This window comes from Scyliorhinus torazame, chromosome 5 (genome assembly GCF_047496885.1).
Source record: "Scyliorhinus torazame isolate Kashiwa2021f chromosome 5, sScyTor2.1, whole genome shotgun sequence".
NCBI classification, from domain to species: Eukaryota; Metazoa; Chordata; class Chondrichthyes; order Carcharhiniformes; family Scyliorhinidae; genus Scyliorhinus; species Scyliorhinus torazame.
The window spans coordinates 158,563,429-158,579,297 of record NC_092711.1 but is presented as its reverse complement, the minus strand read 5'-3'; the positions used below and the strand labels follow the sequence as shown (position 1 = coordinate 158,579,297).

General features: G+C 46.6%; 1 protein-coding gene and 1 long non-coding RNA gene across 2 annotated transcripts in view; both read right to left on the bottom strand.

Moving 5' to 3' along the window:
- Window positions 1-15,869, bottom strand: part of LOC140418001 (uncharacterized) — a 200,932-nt gene that overhangs the window by 140,861 nt on the left and 44,202 nt on the right. The gene's annotated exons all lie outside the window — the stretch shown is intronic.
- Window positions 4,696-15,271, bottom strand: LOC140422206 (uncharacterized). Its single transcript, XR_011947307.1, has 2 exons — window positions 15,048-15,271; window positions 4,696-14,769 (listed from the first exon to the last, which is right to left on the bottom strand). It is a non-coding gene; the product is annotated as an uncharacterized lncRNA (long non-coding RNA).

Below are 15,869 nucleotides of genomic sequence, written 5' to 3'. Positions count from 1 at the left end.
CATTAAGCTCCAAGTACCTTTCGATGCACCCCCTCACCCTTAAACATACCCCCTCATCCGCCAATAAGCCCATATCCATTCTCCAGAGTGGGTGCTGTTCTTTTTCCTCTCCTAACTCCAGGTCTACCCAATGTGGAGCGTGGTCCGAAATGGCTATGGCCGTATATTCCGTCCCTGTCACCTTCGGAATCAGTGCCCTTCCCAAGACAAAAAAGTCTATCCGTGAGTATACTTTGTGAACATGGGAGCAAAATGAGAACTCCTTACTCCTAGGCCTAATAAATCTCCAGGGGTCTACTCTCATCTGCTCCATGAAGTCCTTGAGTACCCTGGCCGCTGCCGGCCTCCTCCCGGTTCAGCCCTGGATCAAGCACCGTATTGAAGTCTCCCCCATTACCAACTTTCCCGCCTCCAGGTCCGGGATACGTCCCAACATACGCCTCATAAAATTTGCATCATCCCAGTTCAGGGCATATACGTTCACCAGAACCACCGCCTCCCCTTGCAATCTGCCACTCACCATCACATATCTACCCCCACTATCCGCCACTATGGTCTTTGCCTCAAACAGTACCCGTTTCCCCACTAAAATCGCCACCCACCTGTTCTTCGCATCTAAACCCGAATGAAACACCTGCCCCACCCATCCTTTGCGTAGTCTGACCTGGTCTATCAGTTTCAAATGCGTCTCCTGCAACATAACCACATCTGCCTTTAATTTCTTTAGGTGTGCGAGTACCCGTGCCCTTTTAATCGGCCCGTTCAGCCCTCTCACGTTCCACGTGATCAGCCGGGTTGGGGGGCTCTTTACCCCCCCCCCTTGTCGACTAGCCATCCCCTTTTTTAACCCAGCTCCTCACCCGGTTCCCACATACCCGTATATCCCCCCGACGGCGCCCTCCCACCTCGACCACCCCATCCCATAACAGCTCCCCCTTCTCCTTAGCAGCTGCAACCCAGTTAACCACCCCCCTCCGCTAGATCCCCCTCTAGCGTAGTTGCACCCCCCATGTTGCTCCCAGAAGTCAGCGAACTCTAGCTGACCTCGGCTTCCCCCCTTGTCCTCGACCCCCACTGTGCGAGGCCCCCTCCTTCCTGTGTCCCTGTTCCCACCATAATTACCACAGCGCGGGAACAAAGCCTGGGTTTCCCACTCGGCCCCGCCCCTAATGGCCGGCACCCACAGTTCCTCATACTCCCCCCCACCCCCAACATGGGGAAGAGAGAAAAGTTACAGGATCGCAAAACTAACAAATTGAAAAAACCATCCTCCCCACCTTTTTCTCGCCCCACATAATCACCCCACCACTTTGTCCCAAAAGTTCTTTCTCTCGCCAGACTATTCCAGCTTCTCGTCCACAATGACTGTCCACGCCTCTTCTGCCGTCTCAAAGTAGTGGTGCTTCCCTTGGTGTGTGACCCACAATCTCGCCGGTTGCAACATTCCAAACTGGACCTTCTTTTTGTGAAGCACCGCCTTAGCCCGATTAAAACTTGCCCTCCTTCTCGCCACCTCCGCACTCCAATCCTGGTATACGCGGATCACCGCGTTCTCCCACCTACAGCTCCGAGTTTTCTTCGCCCATCTGAGGACCGTCTCTCTGTCATTATAGCGGAGAAACCTCACCACTATAGCTCGGGGTGTTTCTCCAGCCTTCGGTCTTCGTGCCAGAACTCGATAAGCTCCCTCCACCTCCAAAGGGCCCGTCGGGGCCTCCGATCCCATTAGCGAGTGAAGCATCGTGCTCACATATGTCCCGACGTCTGCCCCTTCTGCGCCTTCGGGAAGACCCAGAACCCTTAGATTCTTCCTCCTCGAGTTATTCTCCAGTACTTCCAACCTTTCCACACACGTTTTGTGCTGTGCCTCGTGCGTCTCTGCCTTCACCACCAGGCCCTGTATTTCGTCTTCGTTTTCAGCAGCCTTTGCCTTCACGACCCGAAGCTCCAGCTCTTGGGTCCTCTGCTCCTCCTTTAGCCCTTCAATCGCCTGTAATATCGGGGCCAACAGCTCCTTCTTCAACTCCTTTTTCAGCTCTTCCACACAGCGCCGCAAGAACTCTTGTTGGTCCGAGCCCCATAACAAGCGGCCACCTTCCGACGCCATCTTGCTTTGAGCTTCTCTTCCTTGCCGCTGCTCCAGAGGATCCTCCGCAATCCGGCCGCTATCCTCTCCCTTATCCATGCGTGTTCGGGGGGGATTCCCTTCTGGTTTACCGCACAGTGTTTTTGGCCATTTAAATTGCCGTTGGGGCTCCTATTAAGAGCCCAAAAGTCCGTTCCAACGGGAGCTGCCGAAACGTGTGACTTAGCTGGTCATCGCCGCACCCGGAAGTCCTTCTTTCCCTCTGTATCCAATAATCTGTTGAATTCAGTCTTGAATATACTCAGCGACTGAGCATCCACAGCCTTCAAGGGTGTAGAATTCCAATTGGCAAACTTGAATGAAGAAACACCTTATCTTATTCACATATCGCCATTAACATCTCAAGCTGTTTTACCGGAGGATAGGCAGACAGGGATTCCTACAAATAGTTGTTTGTGGTTCATTCCAGTTCCTTGACAAGGTATCGGCTTTATTCTGAGTGTTGTGAAGGCTGAGCTGACTTTGCTGGTACGCCTGCTTTCCAGAGATGATCAGACAAGAGTAATGCTGCTGGGCTCAACGCTTTTTCATCAACAATGATTCGGCCTCTGCAGGTAATTGAGAAAAGAGGCAGCACTGCTCTTTGGCCACACAGGATAGTACTGGTTAGATTCAATGTCTTTATCCAGAGGGTGTGGAACTTGCTGCCACAGGGACTGGTTGAGGAAAACAGCATGAATGCACTTAGCAAGTTGCAGACACGAGAGAAAGGAATAGAAATACCTGCTGACAGGGAGAAGTGATAGGCTCATGGGGAATATATACACTGACACTGGATACAATGACCTGTTTTTGTGCTGTCTATTGAGTTTCATTCTACTTTGATTCTTTTTACAGGGTATGGAATGGAAAGACTTACAGGCAGCAAACTCAAGGTTTTTGAGAGTCTTTTGATTTGTCAGGATATGAATATCATCGGCCCCTGAATGTGGAAGGAGAAATGTTTGTCTTCTATCTATGGGAAGGTCAGTGTGACTGGAAAAAGCACATACATATGCAGTGAGCTGACTGTGAAAAGAGCCTTAACCAGTTACACAGCCTGAAAAAACAACACATCATTCACAGCAGAGAGAAACTGTACACAATGTTCTGTGTGTGAATGAGGCTCCAATCTGGAGAGACACAAGGTCATCGGCACCATGGAGAAACGGTGGAAATGTGGAGGTTGTGGGAAGGGGTTCAAATCTCCATCCCTGCCGGAAGCTCATCAACGCAGTCACACTGGGGAGAGACCATTCACCTGCTGCCTGTGTGGAAAGGGATTTACTCAGTCAGCACACCTTATGAAACATCAACTTGTGCACAGTAATAAGATATCTTTTAAATGTTCTGACTGTGAGAAGAGCTTCAAAAGTGAAATGGATCTGCTGAGACACCAGCGAGTTCACACCGGAAAGAGGCCATTCACCTGCTCCAAGTGTGGGAAGGGATTCACTCAGTCAGCCAACCTGCTCACACACCAGCAGGTTCACACTGGGTAGAGGCTGTTCCCTTCCTCTGTGTGTGGGGAAAGATTTAATCATTTATCTAACCTGCAGAGACACCAGAGAGTTCACACTGGAGAGAGGTCGTTCACCTGCTCCGAGTGTGGGAAGAGATTCCTTCACTTATGGAACCTTGCTGCACATCAACTTGTTCACAGTGATCAGAAGCCTTTTAAATGTTCTGACTGTGAGAAGAGCTGTAAACTACATCTGATCTGCTGAAACACCAACACATTCACACTGGGGAGAGGCCGTTCATCTGCTGTGTGTGTGGGGAGAGATTCACTTGGTCATCCCACATGCTGAGACACCAGAGACTTCACGAGTGACTGCAGGGGTTGGATTCTGCTGTTATTGCTGCTGTTAATCACATCCAGGACTGAACCATGTTCATCTGACAGCTGGAGTTTGTTGCTGCTGATAATAATTCCTGTTACCGGTTGGAGTTTAATATTTTGATATTTGTCAAATGAATTAATGTTTCAGACACACACTTTGTTGGGTCCTTAATTTCTCCAGGATAAGAGGCAACTAATTTGTGTCCTGTTACAGATTGCTCCATTTTTGGAACTTTTCTCCTTTCTAACTCTAGATTATTTCTATTCTCATACCTTATTACTTCCTTGGGTTTGGGGGTGAGATCCACGCAGACACAAAATACTGTGTTTTCTGTATTGGACAATTACATTAAAATCTGGAACACGTGTAGATATGGATTGGTGTCTCCATATCATGTGTATAAAGTATTGATGTTCTCTAGTTATGCTCTTCCCCACATTCTCTCCATATCCTCTCTCACAAAACCTTCCATTATTTTAAAGGTTTCTATTAGGTTATCCCCTCCGCCTTCATTTCGAAGGAGAGAGGAGACCCAGCCTGTCAATCCCTTCCTGATATTTTATATGTACCTACACATTTCTGGTTTCACCATTATAAATCTTCTTTGCACCCTCTCCAGTGCCTCGGTATCATTTTATAATATGGTGACCAGAACAGCATGCAGTGATCGGTGAGATACTTGATCCAAGAGTCACAGATAACCCCAAAAATGGGACCAAGCTAATGTGCGATTTTACGCTGGTTTATTAAGAAACAACAGTTTAAAAATGATGCATAATGGACACACAAAACATCATACAGCCTGAGAATGATTTCCCAGTCCCAGAGGACAGACGGATGATGCAGAATGAGTACTGGTCTCCATTACTAGTGGCTGCAGTCTCCTCTGGATGGTTCACTGCTGTGAGCCAGTGTGGGTGTTGGTGAAGCCAGTATGGATCTTTTTAGAAATCTCTTCCTGTTTTAGCCTTTACACAGACAAATGGTTTGCGGATGGATCCTGAGATCCAATCATATCAGGATTAGAAATGTCAATTTAAGAGCCTGTGTTGGAGACCAGTCCTGGGCAGAAAGAACAGGTCTGTCCTGTGTTTGTCACCCAGCAAGCTGCTGTGGAAGATTTCGTCACAGGCGAGAAAGGCAGTGAGCTATTCCTATAATAATCAATAAATGCTTCATATTTTATCATTTATTTCTTACAAATCTTCCTGTCTTTGTATATCAGAGACACAAATATTTGAAATCAGTTAGGAGGTAACTCCCATATCTCCCGTTCTCAAACACCCTGTTTTGAAAGTTAAGAAATGGGATAAAGCCAAAAGGCAAATTGTCACCGTGCTGTCAGTGGAAAGGGTTAACTTCGCTGTTTGTTTGCAAAGGGATTGGAGCAAACATTTCTAATTCTGCCCAATTGTGCTGACTTTAGGTGACTTTTCTTTTCAGATCAAAGATGAACCAAACACCATTTTAAACTTTGTTTTCCAATTCTTTTGGGAAGGGGGTTTCAGCTTTGCCCAATTGTAACTTTTTTTCCCCATTCTCCTTGAGGCACCTTTCCAAATCACAGGAATAAACCTGAAGAAAAATAAAGCAAGAACATTAGCTTTCACAGGTACTCTTCAACCTTCTTAAAGAGGGTGGAGCCTCCCACAGTTTGTGAGTTCTGAAACATTACTTCAAGATCCAAGGAATAAGCCTACAAATTGGCCAGGAGAAACAACAAACCTGAGGATTGGGAGCAGGTTAGAATTCAGCAAAGGAGGACCAAGAGATTGATTAAGAAGGGGAAATAGCGTACGAGGGTAAGCTTGTGTGGAACATAAAAAACTGTCTGCAAAAGTTTCTATAGATACGTGAAGAGAAAGAGATTGGTGAAGACAAATGGCTGAGTAACTCAATACATACTTTGCTTCTGTTTTCTCAAAGGACGACACAAATAACATACCAGAAATGTTGGGGAATGAGAGGGGAGGAACTGAAGGAAATCAGAGTAGAGAAATGGTGTTGGGGATATTGATGAGATTGAAGGTCGATAAATCTCCAGGGCCTGATAATCTATATACCAGACTACTTAAGGAAGTGACTCAAGGAAAAGTGGATATATTGGTTGCGATCTTCCAAGATTGTATAGACTCTGGAACAGTTCCTACAGATTAGAGGGTGGCTAATGTAACCCCACTATTTAAAAAGGGAGGTAGAAAGTAAACGCAATTATAGAACATAGAACATTACAACGCAGTACAGACCCTTCGGCCCTCGATGTTGCGCCGACCTGTGCAACCACTCTAAAGCCCATCTACACTATTCCCTTATCGTCCATATGTCTATCCAATGACCATTTGAATGCCCTTAGTGTTGGCGAGTCCACTACTGTTGCAGGCAGGGCATTCCACGCCCTTACTACTCCCTGAGTAAAGAACCTACCTCTGACATCTGTCTTATATCTATCTCCCCTCAATTTAAAGCTATGTCCCCTCGTGCTGGACATCACCATCCGAGGAAGAAGGCTCTCACTGTCCACCCTATCCAATCCTCTGATCATCTTGTATGCCTCAATTAAGTCACCTCTTAACCTTCTTCTCTCAATGAAAACAGCCTCAAGTCCCTCAGCCTTTCCTCATAAGATCTCCCCTCCATACCAGGCAACATCCTGGTAAATCTCCTCTGCACCCTTTCCAATGCTTCCACATCCTTCCTATAATGCGGCGACCAGAATTGCACGCAATACTCCAAATGCGGCCGCACCAGAGTTTTGTACAGCTGCAACATGACCTCATGGCTCCGAAGCTCAATGCCTCTACCAATAAAAGCTGACACACCGTACGCCTTCTTAACAACCCTATCAACCTGGGTGGCAACTTTCAGGGATCTATGTACATGGATACCGAGATCTCTCTGCTCATTTACACTGCCAAGAATCTTACCATTAGCCCAGTACTCTGTCTTCCTGTTATTCCTTCCAAAATGAATCACCTCACACTTTTCTGCATTAAACTCCATTTGCCACCTCTCAGCCCAGCGCTGCAGCTCATCTATGTCCCTCTGTAACTTGTAACATCCATCCGCACTGTCCACAACTCCACCGACTTTAGTGTCATCTGCAAATTTACTCACCCATCCTTCTACGCCCTCCTCCCGGTCATTTATAAAAATGACAAACAGCAGTGGCCCCAAAACAGATCCTTGTGGTACACCACTAGTAACTGGACTCCAGTCTGAACATTTCCCATCAACCACCACCCTTTGTCTTCTTCCAGCTAGCCAATTTCTGATCCAAACTGCTAAATCACCCTGAATCCCATGCCTCCGTATTTTCTGCAGTAGCTTACCGTTGGGAACCTTATCAAACGCTTTACTGAAATCCATATACACCACATCAACTGCTTTACCCTCATCCACCTGTTTGGTCACCTTCTAAAAGAACTCAATAAGGTTTGTGAGGCACGACCTACCCTTCACAAAACCGTGTTGACTATCTCTCATCAAATTATTCCTTTCCAAATGATTATACATCCTATCTCTTATAATCGTTTCCAAGATTTTGCCCACAACAGAAGTAAGGCTCATTGGTCTATAGTTACCGGGGTTGAATCTACTCCCTTTCTTGAACAAGGGGACAACATTTGCTGTCCTCCAGTCTTCTGGCACTATTCCTGTAGACAAAGATGACTTAAAGATCAAAGCAAAGACAAATATCGACCAATCAACGGGATAATGGCAGTGGGGAAAATTCTAAAGTCCATAATCAAAGGTTTTATAGTGGAGTACTTAGAAAACAGTGGCAGAATTGGACAGAGTCAACATGGATTTATGAAAGAACAAAGACAAGTACAGCACAAGAACAGGCCCTTCGGCCCTCCAAGCCTGCGCCGACCATGCTGCCTGTCTAAACTAAAATCTTCCACACTTCCCTGGTCCGTATCCCTCTATTCCCATCCTATTCATGTATTTGTCAAGATGCCCCTTAAACATCACTATCATCCCTGCTTCGATCACCTCCTCCGGTAGCGAGGTCCAGGCACCCACTACTCTCTGTGAAAAAAACTTGCCTCGTAAATCTCCTCTAAACCTTGCCCCTCGCACCTTAAACCTATGCCCCCTAGTAATTGGCCCCTTCACTCTGACCATGCACTCTGTCTATGCAGATCTCTATCAGGTCGCCCCTGAACCTCCGTCCTTCCAGTGAGAACAAACCAAGTTTATTCAACCTCTCCTCATAGCTTACGCCGTCCATATCAGGCAACATCCTGGTAAATCTCTTCTTCACCCTCTCTAAAGCCTCCACATCCTTCTGGTAGTGTGGCGACCAGAATTGAACACTATACTCCAAGTGAGGCCTAACTAAGGTTCTATACAGCTGCAACATGACTTGCCAATTTTTACTCAATGCCCCGGCCAATGAAGGCAAGCATGCCGTATGCCTTCTTAACTACCTTCTCCACCTGTGTTGCCCCTTTCAGTGACCTGTGGACCTGTACACCTAGATCTCTCTGATTGTCAATACTCTCGAGGGTTCTACCATTCACTGTATATTCCCTACCTGTATTAGACCTTCCAAAATGCATTACCTCATATTTGTCCGGATTAAACTCCATCTGCCATCTCGCCGCCCAAGTCTCCAAACGATCTAAATCCTGTTGTCTCCTCTGACAGTCCTCATCGCTATCCGCAATTCCACCAACCTTTGTGCCATCTGCAAACTTACTAATCAGACCAGTTACATTTTCCTCCAAATCATTTATATATACTACAAACAGCAAAGGTCCCAGCACTGGTCCCTGCGGAACACCACGAGTCCACAGCCCTCCAATCAGAAAAGCACCCTTCCATTGCTCCTCTCTGCCTTCTATGACCTAGCCAGTTCTGTATCCATCTTGCCAGCTCACATCTGATCCCGTGTGACTTATCGCTTGTACCAGTCTACCATGAGGGACCTTGTCAAAGGCCTTACTGAAGTCCATATAGACAACATCTACTGCCCTACCTGCATCAACCAGCTTTGTGACCTCGAAAAACTCTATCGTTAGTGAGACACGACCTCCCTTCACAAAGCCGTGCTGCCTCTCGCTAATACATCCACTTGCTTCCAAATGGGAGTAGATCCTGTCTCAAAGAATTCTCTCCAGTAATTTCCCTACCACTGACGCAAGGCCCACTGGCCTGTAGTCCCCTGGATTATCCTTGCTATCCTTCTTAAACAAAGGAACAACATTGGCTATTCTCCAGTCCTCCGGGACATCACCTGAAGACAGTGAGGATCCAAAGATTTCTGTTAAGGCCTCAGCAATTTCCTCCCTTGCCTCCTTCAGTATTCTGGGATAGATCCCATCAGGTCCTGGGGACTTATCCACCTCTATATTTTTCAAGACGCCCAACTCCTCGTCTTTTTGGATCTCAATGTGACCCAGGTTATCTATACACCCTTCTCCAGACTCAACATCCACCAATTCCTTCTCTTTGGTGAATACTGATGCAAAGTATTCATTTAGTACCTTGCCCATTTCCTCTGGCTCCACACATAGATTCCCTTGCCAGTCTTTCAGTGGGCCAACCCTTTCCCTGGCTACCCTCTTGCTTTTTATGTGCATGTAAAAAGTATTGGGATTTTCCTTAACCCTATTTGCCAATGACGTTTCGTGACCCCTTTTTGCCCTCCTGACTCCTTGCTTAAGTACCTTCCTACTTTCCTTATATTCCACACAGGCTTCGTCTGTTCCCAGCCTTCTAGTCCTGACAAATGCCTCCTTTTTCTTTTTGATGAGACCTACGATATCTTTTGTTATCCAAGGTTCCCGAAATTTTCCTTCTTCCGCACAGGATCATGCCGGTCCTGAATTCCTTTTATAGAATTTACAGTGCAGAAGGATGCCATTCGGCCCATCGAGTAAGCACCGGCTCTTGGAAAGAGCACCCTACCCAAGGTCAACTTCTCCACCCTATCCCCATAACCCAGTAACCCCATCCAACACTAAGGGCAATTTTGGGCACTAAGGGCAATATATCATGGCCAATTCATCTAACCTGCACATCTTTGGACTGTGGGCTGAAACCGGAGCACCCGGAGGAATCCCACGCACACACGGGGAGGATGCGCAGACTGCGCACAGACAGTGACCCAAGCCTGAATTGAACCTGGGACCCTGGAGCTGTGAAGCAATTGTGCTATCCGCAATACTAACGCGCTGCCCCTTTCAACTGACATTTGAAAGCCTCCCACATGTCAGATGTTGATTTACCCTCAAACATCCGCTCCCAATCTATGTTCTTCAGTTCCCGCCTCATATTGTTGTAATTAGCCTTCCCCCAATTTAGCACATTCAACCGAGGTCCACTCTTATCCTTGTCCACCAGCACTTTGTATATTTAGATCCCAGCCCTGATCCCCTTGTAGCCACGTCTCTGTGATGCCCACATCGTACCGGCCAATTTCATTATGCGCAACAAGCTCATTTACCTTGTTCCGTATCCTGCGATCATCAAAGTACAATACCCTCAGTCCTGCATTGACCACCTCCCTTCTCACACTTGTCACATTTTTGTTCTGCCTGAGGATGATGTTCTATTATTTTTGTTCTCCATTTCCCCTTCAGTTATGGCACCTTCTAGGCAAACGCTCTGGTTCCCACCCCCCTGCCATATTAGTTTAAATCCTCCCGAGTGACACAAGCAAACCTCCCAGCCAGGATATTGGTGCCCCTCGAGTTTAGATGCAACCCGTCCTTCTTGTACAGGTCGCACCTGCCTCGGAAGAGATCCCAGTGGTCCAGAAATCTGAAACCCTCCCTCCGACACCACTGGTTCAGCCATGTGTTTAGCTGCACTATCCTCCTATTTCTAGCCTCACTGGCACGTGGCACAGGGAGTAATCCTGAGATTACAACTCTAGAGGTCCTGCATCTTAGCTTACTGCCTAACTCCCTGAACTCCTTCTGCAGGACCTCATCCCTTTTCCTGCCTATGTCATTATGCCGATGTGTACTACAACCTCTGGCTGTTCACCCTCCCCCTTCAGGACGTCCTGTGTTCGTTCAGAGACATCCTTGACCCTGGTATCATGGAGGCAACATACCATCCTGGGAAAGGGAAATCATGCTTGATAAATCGATTGGAATTCTTCAAGGATGTAACTAGTAGAGTTGATTAGGGGAAGCCAGTGAATGTGGTTTATTTGGACTTTCAGAAGGCTTTCAACAAAGTTCCACATCAAAGATTAGTGTGTAAAGTTAATCCGCATGGGTTTGGGGATAGTGTATTGAGATAGATAGAAAACTGGTTGGCAGGCAGGAAATAAAGAGTAGGAATAAACAAGTGTTTTTCTGAATGGCAGTGACCAGTGGGGTACCGCTAGGATCGGTACCAGCACCTCAGCTATTCACAATATATATTCATGATTTAGATGAGGGAATAAATGTAATACCTCAAAATTTGCAGATGACACAAAACTATGTGGTAGAGTGAGCTGTGAGGAGGATGCAGAGATGCTTCAGTGTTATTTGGACAAGCTGAGTGGAAAAATGCCTGGCAGATGGAGTATAATGTGGATAAATACAAGGTTATCCAGTCTGGTAGCAAAAACAGGACGGCAGATTATCTGAATAACTATAAATTAAGAGAGGGGAATGTGCAATGAGACTTGGGTGTCTTCGCACACCAGTCACTGAAGGTAAGCATGCAGGTACAGCAGGTGGTGAAGAAGAAAAATGGTATGCTGGCCTTATTAGCAGGAGGATTTGAGTACAGGAGCAGGGATGTCTTGTTGCAATTATACAGGGCCTTGGTGAGGCCACACCTGGGATATTGGCTGCAGTTTTGGTCTCCTTAACTGAGGAAGGGTGTTCTTGCTATAGAGGGAGTGCAGTGACGGTTTACCAGGCTGATGCCTCGGATGGCGAGACTGACGTATGAGGAGAAATTCAGCCAGTTAGGATTATGTTCGCTGGAGTTCAGAAGAATGAGAGGGATCTTATGGAAACCTATAAACTTCTAACAGGACTAGACAGGGTAAATGCGGGAAGGATTCCCGATGGTGAGGGAGTCCAGCACCATGCGTGATAGTCGAAGGATATGGGTAGACCACTTAGGACAGAGACGAGGAGAAATTTCTTCACCCAGAGAGTGGTCAGCCTGGGGAATTCACTACCACAGAAAGAGTTGAGGACAAAACATTGTCTGCTTTCAAGAAGCAGTTAGATACAGCTCTTCGGGCAAAAGGGATCAAAGGATGTGGAGGGAAAGCGGGGAACAGGTTACTGAGTTGGATGATCAGCCATGATCATAATGAATGACGGAGCAAGCTCGAAGGGCCGAATGGCCTCCTCCTGCTTCTATTTTCTATGTTTCTATGTGAGGCTGAAGTTTGTCTTGAGGGAATCAAACATTTTGGTGCCTTTTCCAATTGTACAATTAAATTGTGATTCACACTGAAAGGTTCACTTTCACTCAGTAATGATAACGTTTCACTTTTCTCAGCATAGACATTTTAGATTAAATACCAATTGTTCACTTCTCTTGTAGCTGGTGTGTGGAGAAGATCATGTTCACTGCAGACCTGTCAGCAGAGAAACCACACTGTGCTTCTGGATACATTCAATCTGCAAGTAGATGGATCTTTTAGACATGACCCTAGTGAAGGTCCTCCCAGTGATGCTAAGGAGTGAGATGTCCCTGTAGTAGTTGGAATCTCCTCTGTCATTGCTGATTTTATATATTGTGATGATTTTGCATCACACGTATGGAATGGTTCCTGTCACCCATCAGAGACGTAGGAGGTCATGAAGGTGTGACAGCCAATGGAATTTCCGTGTGTAAGCAGGTCAGTTGGAATTCCATCCTTGCCGGGTGCCTTTCTGCTTGCTCAGCAATCAATGGCCTTTTCCAGCTCAACTGGTGAGGGTTCCTTGTCCAACTCAACCATGGAAGCTGCAATAGAGACAATCAGAGTCTGGGAGATGTCCAGCTCACAGTCGTGATCAACCCAGCAGGACATCTGTTTACTTCTGTTGGTAAGAACTTCACCAGCTGCCAAGTTCAGCCGGGCAACTTTGGTGATGGTCGGACAAAGATCCCTCTTGATCCCATCAGACATAGATTTCCATTGTCACAGGCAGCTTGGAATTATTGACAGAGGCTGATCCAATGTTTATTTGCATAGGATCTCCCTGATATTTACACAACTGTCTTGGCTACTTTCAAGTAATGCAGTGTTCTAGCTGTTGGGTTTATGTTGGACATCAGGTCGACTTTGCTTTTTGCTTCAATGACAAGACATCATCTCGGCTGAGTGAGTCTGAACCGGTCTTTGTTGTGGGTTCCACCTTTACCAAATGTTGCTGCTGCTGTGTCAGAAATGATTCAACTCAGCGACTTCCAAACTTCATCAGTATCAATGTTGATGTTCAGGTTTTTATGTACGTTTTTACAGTACCTGTATAATATTTCACTGTTTGTTTCGCTTCCTTCACAATTTAATATCATAATGGACAGAACACTGAAGGAGTCAGTAAGCATTGTCAGCAAGGATTAATCTGCACTTTCTAATTGGAGATGTTAATCAGTGGAACCTTTTAGGCACTGATTTGCATCAAAGATCAAGTTAGGATTGAAGTACAAGTTCATGATTTTACCCTAAATGTGTTTCTGTTGAGAGTTCTTGAATTAAGGAGAAATATCACAGGGGGGATTTTAAAAAGGAACATTGCAGCCCCAAAAATCAGTGACATTTTCAGAATATTAAACTGCAGCCAGTTATAGAGATTGTTAACATCAGCAGAATCAAACCAGATATTGTCAGACTATCAATCCTGGATGTGATTAGCAGCAGCAAAACAGCAGATTCCAATCCCTGGTCATTTGTGAACTCGCTGGTGTCTCAGCAGGTGTTGTGACTGAGTGAATCCCGCTCCACACAAGGAGCAGGAGAACCGTCTGCCCCCGGTGTGATCCCACTGATGTGTCAGCAATTGGGATGCCCAAGGAAATCCCATCCCACACACGGAGCAGGTGAACGGCTTCTCCCCAGTGTGAGTGTGTTGGTGCTCACTGAGGTCAGTTGACTGATTGAAACTCTCTCCACAGGTGATGCACCTGAATGGTTCCTCGTTTGTGTGCATTTGGTGGTGTGTCTGGAGGGTGAATACCTGAGTGAATCCCTTCCCACACACAAAGCAAATGAATGGTTTCTGACCCGTGTGAATTCGCTGGTGTTCAGTGAGGATGGATAAAGACTTGAATTTCTCTTCACAGGTTGTGCAGCTGAATGGTTTCTTCTCAGCGTGAACTCGCTGGTGTAAGCGAAGGGCAGATGACTGAGTGAACCTCCTCTCACACACAGAACAGCTGAACGGCCTTTCCCCAGTGTGAACGCGTCGATGGAATTCCAGCCGGGGGGAAGAATTGAATCCTTCACCACACTCCTCACATTTCCACGGTTTCTCCATGGTGCCAGTTTCCTCATATCCCTCCAGTTTGGACAGTCAGTTGAAGCTTTGTCCACACACACAGAACACCTGTACGGTTTCTCCCTGCTGCGAATCGTGTGATTTTTTTTACAGGATGTTTCACTGGTTAAAGCTCTTTGTACAGTCAATGTACTGGAACACTCTCATTCCAGTGTGTGTCCTGATGCTTTTCCAGTCACAATGATGTCTGAAATGGTGTCACACAGGTAGAACACACAAACATTTCTCCTTCCAAATTCAATGACTAATGATATTCTGGCTGTGGCGACTCAGTGACTCTGTCAGATCATGCTGTGATGTTCAGTTTGAGCTTCCTGTCTGTAAATCCACCCATTCTAGTGCCCTGGAAAATAAGTTTACAAAACGTTATACAGAGAGAAATCCTGAACATACAATTCTATTTTCTATACAACATATTTTCCTCATTTGTACCTGCAAAACAGTAAATCCTACTCCCATACACTCTCTTGCTCCCCGCGCTGAATGCAAATCCCAGGGTGACTAATAGTCCCATATTTTACAGAAATGTATTTGAGTTCACTGCCCCAGTCTGCATGCTGCCTGGATGCTGGCTGTCCTACAAATTGGATCTTTGTCACTGCACAAAACCATGTTCCTTACCGCTTCTATGTTCCAACAGCTCTGGCAAACACCACCCTTAATTTTCACCATGAGAGTTGGTCAGCCCGTCAAACCCAGCACAGCACCTTCACAATTATTTTCCTTACAGTTTACCTCCTGCCTCCACTCTGGCTGGGTTCAGTTCTCAAGCCTCTTTGCAAAGTGAGAATAAAATCAATTAATCACTCATTTTCTGTCCTGGTCACTGGGACCCTGATGCCCCGTCCACTTGGGCACACAAGAAGTAAACAAGCCCCAGGAGCTGCAAACTCGGGACCTGCAGGTTCCTATTGGGGGTTTGGGGCCTCCAGCGGGTGTTTGTGAATCCTCCCCGCCCACCTCCCAGGGTTTCCTTCATTCCAGAGATCAGAATCCTCATTGATTTGAGTCCAAAGTGTCAGCTCTTATTTACTGTCCCCCCTCCTCTGGTATGAACCATCCTCCAGTCGCTGAAGTAGGAGGGTAAACCTGGGCCTGGTCCCGGCAGCTGCAAACCAGGGAGCTGACAATGATTCTGAAGGGTTTGCGGATCCCGAGGCCAACACTAGAATTGCGCATGCTCCAAACTCCGTTCCCGCGCCTGTGCACTGGTGTCCAACTATAGCAGCCGCATTGCGCATGCTCTGCATCACAATGCCAGGTTGATTGACAGCAGCTCTAGACCAATACGAAGAGGGGACGGACCTGGCTGCCTGAACGGGAGCGGCTGATCCACCAACCAATCAGAGTGAATGAGGGGCGGGCCTGAGCCTGGATCTTCCTCATTGGTTGAAACTCTGCATCATTTTGAAAGCTAATTTGTCTCAAACTCCAGGAGAAAAC